Raw genomic sequence first — 11,879 nt, 5'->3', positions numbered from 1 at the left:
GAGGACGACGTGCTGGTGACAAATAAGCCTGGATTTTTTGAATAAGCCTGATAGAAACCCCGCAATGATTTGAAAGTCCTCAGGGTAGGCAGTTCCTTGTTTACTGGTCGCGGCACTCAGTACATGGTTTGCTTGCTTAACATCTGCTCTGGCGGTATGTGAAGTGCCGTCCGGATCAATGAGGAGAACCTCTCGGTGAGCAGCACCGACAGAACTCAATCATTGGGTGTTGTGATTGGGAGAACAAGGGTGGGGCAAGACCGCTATGTACGGAGAGCATGAAGAGTTAGTCATGAAACAACACCCCCGTTCCACCCCTCACCCCTTCACACCTCCCACACCCAGCACCATAATACCTTCTTATCTTCTCCGAACGGTGGACTGTGAAGCCTTCCGGCTGTTCCACCGAACTGAGCCATGTCTCCATGAAGCAGAGAAGACAGCAGCCCCTCATTTCCCTCTGAAACTGCAACGTTGTGCTTATGTAATGTATCTCGTTTTCAAGCCATTGGCCTTTGGCTAAGAAGATGCCGGGTAAACGATGCTTCATAGCCCGTCGATTTAGTCTGGCTTGAAGTCTTCCGAACCGACCTCTTTTCCGGCAATCGTAATGGCTGACCTTCGCTGATCGCTGAAAGGTGCCGCACCTGCATTCCCGAGAGTCAGTTCCATCTGGTCCTTCAGCAGCTCGTTAAACTGCTGAGTAATTTAGACAGATCAACAGTACGTTTCTTAAAGGGAAATCAGGGGCTTCAGATTGCAGCGACAGTGGTTCAGAAGAAATACGTCTTGACTTTTTGCGAGCTGTCTGGTGGGAATAATTCACCCAGTGGAGGGAGTCTAGGACAGACGGCACTGCTTCAGAATACAGGGGCTCAACTTTGGAAGAAAGATGATGATAAAATTGTGGTGAATCAGAGTGGGGAATCATTGCTATGGTCGGCTGTAAAGGCGGAGCAATTCGGTTTTTGTAAAACAACAGTTGGTAGGTTTCTGAAAAGTCAGGGCGTCTAAGGTCACGGGCAGATGGCGGAGAAATGGAGGTTGAGGGGAACAGCAAAGGTATCAGGACCATCCCCCAACGTTTCAGCAGAAAGCATCAGCGCCCACTAGCTACCAAATACTCAATAGCAACGTCCCCAAAGACAGCTGTGCTCAATGGTGGAGGGCTTCACCGGACATGTACTGGGCCGAAACCACCACCGTCTGTAGGAACTTACGTTCAATGACATCGATGTTTCCACACCACCTTACCATTCGGCGTCAGTCGATACACACTATATCACTTCTACAGAAATGTGTCAAGGTTTCAAATGTCCTGCCGATCTCCGCAAACTCCTACGAAAACAGAGGCGCCGCCGTCCTTCCTTCGCATTTGCACTTGTGATGGGTCCAGGGCAAAACCTCTGAATTAGGAGCACCCGGGGATTTAAAGTTGCTCACCCTCACTGATCCTCCGATGAGGACTGGCTCGTGGACCTCTGGTTTCTTCTCCCTTTGCTTTGCTTGCATTGAGTGGGACGTTCAAGGGCGGGGTGGAAGCTGGAGGCGAAGTGGTTGACATTGTCGAGCTCAGTGTGAATGCAGGAAGCGGCAGCAATACATTGGTCGACGTAGCGCTGGGAGCGCTGGGGTGCGTTACCGGGGAGGGTCTGGTACATTGGTTTGGTAGATTGATTTACTTCGGCAACGAAAAGGGAGACATGTCTGGGACGCATGCTGGTGTCCATGGCGACCCATTGAATTTGGAGTAAGTGGAAGAAGGCGGAGGAGAAACTGTTTCAGTGAGGACTAGATTTCCATGGAGAAAATGAGACGGTCAGGGCCAGGGAATTGAAAGTCAGCGAGTTGATCGAGCGCACGGGAAGGGTTGCGAATGCGGGTGGGAAGAGACTGAATTACAGGGCATAGAATGGACTGGAGCTACGAGAACACAGGATCAGCGAGGTAGGAACAGGCGGAGACAGTGGGCTTACCCGGACAATCAGGTTTGTGATTTGAGTAGGAGGTAGGAGCGAGCAGTTCAGGGCAACGGAACCATGAGTTCTCCACAGTGAATGGAGGTTCTCCAGAGTTGATGATGTCAGTGGTAATGCCGGATACTGTTCTCTGATCGTCCGGAGTCGGGCGTTTTCAAGGTGTAGGCGTGAGGATGTGTTCGTGTGTTACCGACTGGTCTCAGCAAGGTAGAGGTCAGTCCGCCACTCTACAACAGCAGCACTTTGTCTGCGGGATTGATGGTAAGTTTGGGACCGGTGCTGAGAGATTGGAGGGCAGTGCATTCACAGGGGGTAAGGTTTGAGGAGAAGTGAGGATTCCTGATGTTGAGGCGGTTGATGACTAGTCGGCAAATAGTGATAGAATGATCCAGAGCAGGCAGAGAACCAGCGCGTTGTGTCCAAGAAGAGGAGCAGGGTTGAAAACAGGAGAATGTACCGTCAGTGCTGGGTGGTGAATTCTTGCCGATGAGGTGTGCTCGGAGACGGAGCTGAATGTGAAATAACCTTCACCTTCCCAGCAGCAGCTCCTCCTGAACTTCTGAGGAGCTCCAGCCAATTGTTTATGAAAGTGTCTGCAGAAATACTGCACAGAGTAGACACATAATATTATATGTTGTGTACAACGAAGACGAGGCATTACTTATCCCCGAGGGTGGAGTACTCCGATTAATCCCCAGGCGGAATTGAGACAACCATGTTGCAGGTAGTGAGAGACAGAATGGAACCGAATCCGCCAGTTTGTCAAAAAGACCGTGGCAGGACTCGAACCTGCAATCTTCTGATGACTTCCACCAGTCAAGCACCGAAGTCAGACGCCTTATCCATTAGGCCACACGGCCGTATTCTGCGAGAAAGACCAAGAGGGAAAATGGGGAAATGCTGAATGCAGCAAGGAGTTTCCACCTGTAAAATGATTTCCTGACCGAGCTAAAAGTACTCGGCTGCAGTGATTTCATCCCAGGTGAGTATTCGACCATTGTTGTGTCAATATCTCTCCATGCACTCCTGCTTTGGGCTGTTCAATATTCCATTTCTGTCACACAGAAAGGAATGGTCACAGGCACACGTCACTGTCTTTTGCAGCAGTTATATTCTGGGATTGGAATCAGTGACAAAGCTCCACCACATTCAATGCATTATTGACAGAGTAAACTCGACTTCTTATTAGCTGCTTCAGCCGTTGGTTTGGTATTGCAGAACAGGACGGCCATGTGTTTGTGTCGGTTCAGCGTTAGGGTGTTCGGATCTGCGGCTGCGCACGGCCGGACGTGACATTCCGCGCGTCTTAATGTGGTAATCATCGGGTTATTGCATTTGCCCAATACACGGAAAATCGTCATTCTCCAACCAGATGGCAAATTCCTATAACATCTGTTTACTTGAATTCGAGCAATGTGATAGCAGAAGCTATTGAAATTTTGTTCAATTCAACTTAAATTTATCTCATTTTACAACTCAAAACATTCACAGTTTCTCCGAGTTACAGAGCACGGAATCGATACTTATGCCACAGCAGCTCCATCGCATCTTAATGAAATAAAATACCTATTTCCATGTTTCCTTTGGTTGGCACAAATCTCTCTAAATTGCCCTGATCCACGTACATGAATTTCTGATAAGAACGGCGAGCAAAGCAAATCGGCAGAGAATCTGAACAGAAACGTGTAGACATTAAGCAGAAGATTTAAGTGCTGTGAATAAATTCAGAAGTTCGGAACACAAGAGCGAGAAGAGCAGACGAGGTGGCCGAGAGGTTAAGGCGATGGACTGCTAATCCATTGTGCTCTGCACGCGTGGGTTCGAATCCCATCCTCGTCGCGACATGTTTATCGGGGGGACCTCCTCTGAAACTGTCACTTTAAAATATCCTAGCCTCCAAATTTAGTCACAGGGACGCCGGACGGTTTGTTATGCGAATCATGAAAAGCGATGTTCGTCATTAATTTCTCACCAAATTTGACCGCAATACCACAAGGTACAGGAACAGGGTTCGGCTATCCGGCTCACCGATCTCCGCCATTCCATCACGGCTGAGGCCGCACCTTGAGTATTGTGGACAGTTTTGGGTCCCTCATCTTATAAAATATGCACTAGCATTGGAAAGAGTCCAGAGGACGTTCACAAGGATGATTGATGTCTCTGGGACTGTACTCGCTGGAATTCAGATGGATGAGAGGGGGATCTCATTGAAACTATTCCAATGTTGAAAGGACTACACAGAATAGATGTGAGCAGAGCGATTCCCAAGGTGGGAGAGTCTAGGACAAGATGGCACAGCGTCAGGATAGAGGAGCACCCTTTCAAAACTGAGATGGAGAGAGATCTTTTAGCCAAAGACTAGTGAATTTGTGGGATTTATTGCCACATCCAGATGTGCAGGCCAGGTCGTTGGGTGTTCTTATGGCAGGGATTGATAGGTTTTTAATTGGACATTACACCAAAGGTTACGGGGAGAGGGCTGGGAACTGGAGTTCTTGAGGAGAGAAATAAAAAGATCAGCCATGATTGAAAGGCGGAGCAGACTTGATGAGCCAGATGGCCAAATTCTGCTCCTCTGTCTTATGGTCTTATGGTCATACATATCATTCCTCTAATCTCCATTCCCGTGTCTTCTCATCGACACAGTTGACTCCCTTACTACCTGTCCACCTCTTCAACCGCCGCTTTAAATGTACCCAATTACCTGCCCTTCACGGCTTTCCGTGGCAATAAATTCCACAATCCATAACTGTCTGGATACAGAAATTGCTTCTAGTCCCTTTTCTAAAGGGATGTCCTTATCGGAGGATGTGCCCGCTGGCCATCGACACTCGCACTACATTACAATCCTCTCCATGTCCATTCCAACTCAGCCTGACAATAGTCGGTAGATTTCAATGAGATCTCCGTCTCATTCTTCCACATTCCAGCGACCAAGGCCCAGGGTGCTAAAATATTCCTCATATATAACTCTTCTCTTCCAGGCATCACTCTCCTGACCGACCACTGGACGCTGGCGGCACAACCGTTTTAGATAAGGGACGCAAACCGTTCACCATATTCCAAGTTCGGTCTCACCAAGACCTAATAAAGGCTCAGCATTAGATATTTGTTTATATTTTCTATTTCTCTCGAAGTAAACGCTGACATTGCATTTACCTTCCTCACTACCGCGTCAATCTGCCAATGAAACTTTAGAGAATCCGCACTGGGTCTCCGAACTCATGTCACATCTCTTCTTTGCTGATTTGTCCCGATCCGAGAATAGTCTTCGCCTTGATTACTTCGAGCTCAGTGCATTTCCATACAAATCCCTGCAGTATAGTCCATCTGCCACTTCATTGCCCGTCTCGGCATCTGCCCAAGCTCTTCCACACACTTTCTGCCTTCCAAAGACCACCGATATTCAACCGATATTTGGATTTTCCTCAGATATTGCCGCAAAGCCACCAATTTCATCATCCCGATTACTGACATGTACTGTGAAAAGGTGCAGCCCCAATACCGACTAGTAACCGATAGCCAAGTCCTCTTTATTCTCACTGTTTGCCTCCACCCAGTCAGCCATTCGTCTATCTCTGCTGTATTATGAGGGGCGATTATCTTTTGTTTATCAGACGCACGGGCTGCGCTTTGTCAACGAGTACTGAAATTCCAGTAAGGAAAATTTAGTGTCTTTCCTTTGTTTATTCTATCTGTTATTTCCTCAATGAATTCCAAACAATTTGTTAAGCTAGATTGCTCCTTGAGGAAATCGTGCTGAGTTTGGCCTGTTTTATTATGTGCCTCGAAGTGCCGCGAAACGTCATCGTTAATAAAGGACTGCAACATCGTCCCAAACACTGAGGTCAGGCTGATGTTCTCCCTTTTGCTTCCTTCCCTTCGTAAAGAGTGAAATACGTTTCCGATACTATTCGAAAATATTGTGCTTCTCGAAGGATCGCTACAAGTGCCTCCACGATATCTTCGGGCAAGAGGGTTGGCGTCAATGTCAACAAAACATGCGATGGCGAATAGTTTATCTATCTGCGTCTGACATTTAATTTATTATCAGAGTGTGCAGACTTTATACAGCCCTCAGATTCGTCTCCGTACAGGTGGGAAAGAAACCGAATGAAACTTATTAAAACAAAAGAGGGACAGTCAAACACCCAGTGTGGAGAGAGAGAGAGAGAGAGAGAGAGAGAGAGAGAGAGAGAGAGAGAGAGAGAGAGAGAGAGAGAGAGAGAGAGAGAGAGAGAGAGAGAGAGAGAGAGAGAGAGAGAGAGAGAGAGAGAGAGAGAGAGAGAGAGAGAGAGAGAGAGAGAGAGAGAGAGAGAGAGAGAGAGAGAGAGAGAGAGAGAGATAAAATAAAAGGACGAAAACAGTATTCACAACTCAAGGTCACAAAGTCAGGCATCACTGCTGCCGGACAAGAATCCACCAGTTGCAGTTCACAGCCTCAGGCCAGCACGGAGACGAGCAAACCCCGCGGAGAAGCGAGCAGAGCCGAACAGTCCTTCGCCTGCGACTCCGACAACGGGCCATTTCGATCTGTCCAGTTTCTTAAATCGATAAAACATTGGGTCATTACTCGTTCTTTGTTACTTCGACACGGCCTCGCGCTCCGGTTTCGTCACTTCGATTCGTCAGTACCCGACACGTACATCGTCTGTATTTCCACTTGTAATCATGACTTAGAGAGTGTATCCAAGTTTGCTGATAACCTGAAAGGAGGTGAGAGGGCCGGTTGCAATGCGGAAAATTCGATTTGCGTACTGATAGATAGAAAGATAAATGAAAAGTCTGCACATGCAGGTTAGTGATTGAAAATGTGAGGGAAGAAGCATCAAGTAGAGAATATTGCACAGATGTGAAATTCAAAGGGATTGGGAGGTCCTTACATGTGAGATTTAGAAAAGTATGTATGATGGTGCATCAAACTGTTAACGCCGCAAGTAACACTGTTGTATTTATTACAACAGGGCTGGAGTTTAGAAATACAAGTGTGCAGAGTATTAACACAGCCACAACTCGACCACGGTGTACGGCTCTGAATTCCCTATTTCAGAGAGAATACGTTCACGTTTACTGTCCAGAACATATCATCTCAGCGAATTCCTCGATCAAAGGTGTGCTCTTATCACAAAAGGCTAAAGTTTACAGAGTGAGGGGTGACCTATTTGAACCAGACAGAACCTGAAAGGACACAGCCGGGTAGATGTTGAGAGGGAGGCAGAGAAACACCAGCACGAAAACGAGCACTTCAACCTATGAACTCCTTGCCAGCCATCAAAGTCTATTTTAAAACTAAATATGCCCCAGCCCTTCATACTCCCCTTACATTCCCACTTGTTCTCATGTACGGTCTGCCGCTCACCTGCATTTAAAGAGACTCATAAAACAAACCAAAATCACACATATATTTGGGATGTTTGAGGAAACTGGAACACCCGGGTTAAATATCTGAGTTCCCGGGGATTCCGTGTAATCTCCACTTACCCCACCGAAGGGATATGTATCTATTTGCAATAGAGCTTTCAACAAGCGGACATAATGGGGCCGATTGACAACTGACGTCGATCGCAATTTCCTCTCGTGGAAAAGAGTGAATATCTGGAATTCTCTCCCTTAGAGGTTCGCTGAGATTAGATCAATGGCTGTAGATAATAAGGAAGGGGATACATTTTCAAGGACTGGGGAGTTTAGAACAATGTGGGCCTGGAACTGGAGAGAAGTTGAGAGATGGTAAAGATCCATAGATAGTATCGACTGTCAGGACTGGTTTGAGAGGCTGAATAGCCGACAAATGCGCCTGTTTTATTATGTTCCTATCTAAACTGAAAGAGGGATCCCGGATGATAACCTCAGAACGCAAGGTACTTGGAGGGGAGCTTTGGGGGATTTACCTCCAGGATGATAAAGTGAACAGGGTTGGGCAGGAGTGATATCCAAAGGGAATTCACGCCTTCCCCAGCCCATCGTCCCTCTATCAACTCAGTCTCATTTATATTGGTTGTTCAAATGCTTGGGGAAGAGATTCACCGTTCATTTCTCTCCGTACACAGTAGTTGTCTGACACGCTGACGCCTTGCATCAATATGTTATTTTTGATCTGGGTTTCTGTATCTGGAGTGTCTCGTGTCTCCCTGGTGCTCAGTGTTCTTGTGACTTGTCACCAGATGTTGTCTCTGTCTTCCATCTTTCTCAGTCTGGCAACTTCCTGTAACAAACAGCACATCGGTAAGTACTGCTGCCGCAAAACAAATAATTTCACGACAGACATGTCAGTGACAATATATCTGATTCTTTTTGGGAAACGACCTGTGAAATCTATAATAGGCCCCAGAAAATTCAAAATGCTCGAGGAAAGATCTTAATAGATCAGCTGAGGCAATGGGCTGCGCCCTGGGGAAGGAATTTATAATCAATTTTAATTAATGTAATCACGCAATATCAGCTCATTCAAACCAAGCAGAACCAGCCTGTGTTTGTGATCTGCACCAGCTCCTTTAACCACGCCCCTTTCAAATGACGGTCACATTATCTGTTCCCATCTCTCCTTATTCAATTACCCATCGTCACTTTGAATCAGTATTGAGCTGAATTTATAGGAACTATCTCCACGTGTAAAGAAGGCCCACGGCAGCTGCAGATACTAGCTGAGATCCTAGGAATATGATGGCAACATTTCCCTGTGGAAAATGACCGTGCACAATCATACCCCCACGTCAGCACAACGTCCGAGTTGGACACTGGGATGGACAAACAGGAATTTAATCGATATTGAGGGAGCGGGGCAATACAAACGCAGGATCAAACCCCATACTATAATGTTTAACCCAGTGTGTGATGTGCTCTCACCCATGGGATATGTTTAAGTATCGACATTAAAATGTAGGGGACAAAGCTAAAGTCGAATTTGTTATTATAATTAGCACAAAAGCATGGATGAACAGTTACAATGCGCGAAGTTTCTCTGTACATCCCGCCTCACCTGGAAGGACTGTTTAAAACCCTGAGGGAGGAGGTGTAGGGTCAGGAGTAGCACTTGCTCCGCTTACAAGCAAAAGCGCCAGGAGGGCGATCCATGGAGAGGTTCGAATTGACAAAGGAGTCCCGTGGGGCGCGATCCCCGCGGAGAACAGAAAGTGGCGGGGGGTGGGACATGAATTGAGGATATGCATGGTGGTGGGATTCCGTTGGAGATGGTCATAAGAGGAGAGGGATGGAGTGATTAAAAATGAAGGGTATCACGCCAATAATATCAACAATCATGCAGGTTTTATATATATAGTAAAAAACATGGGAGTGTAAACATTGCTGGAAAATAGCGCTGTAGAGATAATAACTGGATTCAAGGGAATGGCGGACGAACTGAACACGTATCTTGCACCAGTCTTTACTGTCGAAGACACTGACAGTGTGCTGAGAGTTCGAGGGTGTCCGGGGCAGAAGTGAGGGCGGTTGCTTTGACTAAGGAAAAGCTGCTTGAGAAACTAATCAGTCTGAAGTTAGATCGGTCACCTTGAAATGACGGGAAGACACCCCAGTGTTTTAAAAGTGGAAGCTGACGGGATTGTGGGTGCTTTAGTAATCATCTTTCAAATATTAATATACTCTGGCATGGTTGCAGAGGACTGAGAATACCAAATGACTCTTCAGTCTTCAGGCAGGGAGGGAAGATTCAGAACGGAAATTATAGGGCAGTTAGCTCGATAGTCAAAGCTCAGTGGTTGGGAAGATGTTGGAGTGGATTGTTAAGGAAGCGGTTTCGGGATAATCGAAGACACGTGACAAAATAGTTTTCCTTAAGGGAACCTGGAAAACCCGTTGGAATTATTTGAGCAAATAACAACAGGATGGACAAATGAGAATGGATGGATGTTGTGCACTTCGATTTTCAGAAGGTCTTTGACAAGATTCCGCACATGAATCTGCCCAGTGTATTACATGAAAGGCACAAGCATACATAGAGCATTGCCTGGTTGACAACAGGGAAATCGTGGGAACAAAGCAAAGGGATGGGTTTCGGGTTGTCTACCGATGACTAGGAGTGTTCCACAAGGGCGTGTCAGGACCGCTTTTTTAACGATGATGAAATTGATGGCGCTGCAGTGAAGACTGCGGACTAAGCGTAGACAGGTGGAGGAGCAGCAAGTGTTGTTTTAAGGAGGGCGGGTGCAGGAGGACAGAGACTGGTAAAGAGAATGGACAAAGTGGTGGCATGAATCGCTTCGCGCTCGGAGGTTACCCGTCGTCCCAACCCCTACGTCAATGGTGTTGTAAAACTCCGATCGGGTGGAAGACCCATCAGATGATGAATGTGACAAGATACCCGTGTTCGAATCCAAAGACACGAGGTACGGTGATGTTTCTCCTTGTGGTGAAACTCCGATCGGGTGGAAGACCCATCAGATGATGAATGGAAGAGGATACCGTGTTCGAATCCACAGACACGAGGTACGGTGTTGTTTCTCCTTGTGATGAAACTCCGATCGGTTGGAAGACCCATCAGATGATGAATGTGACAAGATACCCGTGTTCGAATCCACAGACACGAGGTACGGTGGTGTTTCTCCTTGTGGTGAAACTCCGATCGGGTGGAAGACCCATCAGATGATGAATGTGACAAGATACCCGTGTTCGAACCCACAGACACGAGGTACGTTGTTTCTCCTTGTGGTGAACAGTGACTAGAGACAATTCAAATATCAATTATTATTTTTAAAAGACCTACATTATCAGCTGAGCGTTTTCTGCAATTTCTGTTTTAATTGTGATTTCCAGCATCAAATTTTCTTCTCTTTTTTAAAAAAATCGATTACATTGCAAGTTAAAGTCCAGTTAGTTGCAGAGAGAGAGAGAGAGAGAGAGGGACGGAAAAAGATCAAATGACGTCTTTTTTGCCGGTGTCTTTGAAAGCTATTTAAAGTGCTACGTACATTTATGATCAGTGTAAGTATATGCTCCGAAATGCTACAATGAGATGTACCTTGCTCAGTAGCGGACCGGACGTGTGGACAGAGAGAAACAGAGAACAGAGGGAGAAGTGAGGAAGCAAATTGTCACGAATCCTCGGGATGTGAAGAGAGATAAAGACGGAGATATGAAAGAACAAAGAGAGAGCAGTCCGGAGATGGACAGAGTGTTGAAAAAGAAAAGAAAACACACGACTCCACTGTGTGAAGGTCCGATAATGATTTCTCATGCGGCAACTCACCAATCTAAATTTGTATACCGGCGAGTGAGAAGACATAAGCGGGGAAGCATTCGGAGGATCGGGATCGAAATCTGAAGAAAAACACCGTGAACATCACTAAATAGGAAAATGAGAAACAGCGAGGAGGATGGAGAAAAGGGAGCTGATCCACTCTGACTGGACCAGCCCGGAGTAAAACACCAGGAACATCACTAAACAGGAAAATGAGAAACAGCGAGGAGGATGGAGAAAAGGGAGCTGGTCCACACTGACTGGAACAGCCCGGAGAAAAACACCGTGAGCATCACTAAATAGGAGAATGAGAAACAGCGAGGAGGATGGAGAAAAGGGAGCTGATCCACTCTGACTGGACCAGCCCGGAGTAAAACACCAGGAACATCACTAAACAGGAAAATGAGAAACAGCGAGGAGGATGGAGAAAAGGGAGCTGGTCCACACTGACTGGAACAGCCCGGAGAAAAACACCGTGAGCATCACTAAATAGGAGAATGAGAAACAGAGAGGAGGATGGAGAAAAGGGAGCTGATCCACTCTGACTGGTCCAGCCCGGTGTAAAACACCGTGAACATCACTAAACAGGAAAATGAGAAACAGCGAGGAGGATGGAGAAAAGGGAGCTGATCCACTCTGACTGGACCAGCCCGGAGTAAAACACCGGGATCATCATTAAATAGGAGAATGAGGAACAGCGATGAGGA

General features: G+C 46.7%; 2 non-coding genes across 2 annotated transcripts; one reads left to right on the top strand and one right to left on the bottom strand.

The window, feature by feature from the left end:
• Nucleotides 1-2,747: 2,747 nt before the first annotated feature.
• trnar-ucg (transfer RNA arginine (anticodon UCG)) lies at nucleotides 2,748-2,839 on the bottom strand. The gene is given in 2 exon segments: nucleotides 2,748-2,783; nucleotides 2,803-2,839. It is a non-coding gene; the product is annotated as a tRNA-Arg (tRNA).
• An 897-nt stretch (nucleotides 2,840-3,736) lies between these two features.
• trnas-gcu (transfer RNA serine (anticodon GCU)) lies at nucleotides 3,737-3,818 on the top strand. Its single transcript has one exon. It is a non-coding gene; the product is annotated as a tRNA-Ser (tRNA).
• Nucleotides 3,819-11,879: the final 8,061 nt, after the last annotated feature.

This window comes from Hypanus sabinus, unplaced genomic scaffold (genome assembly GCF_030144855.1).
Source record: "Hypanus sabinus isolate sHypSab1 unplaced genomic scaffold, sHypSab1.hap1 scaffold_2015, whole genome shotgun sequence".
Taxonomy (NCBI): domain Eukaryota; kingdom Metazoa; phylum Chordata; class Chondrichthyes; order Myliobatiformes; family Dasyatidae; genus Hypanus; species Hypanus sabinus.
The sequence above is the reverse complement of the archived record's forward strand: the minus strand, read 5'-3'. Positions and strand labels throughout refer to the sequence as shown.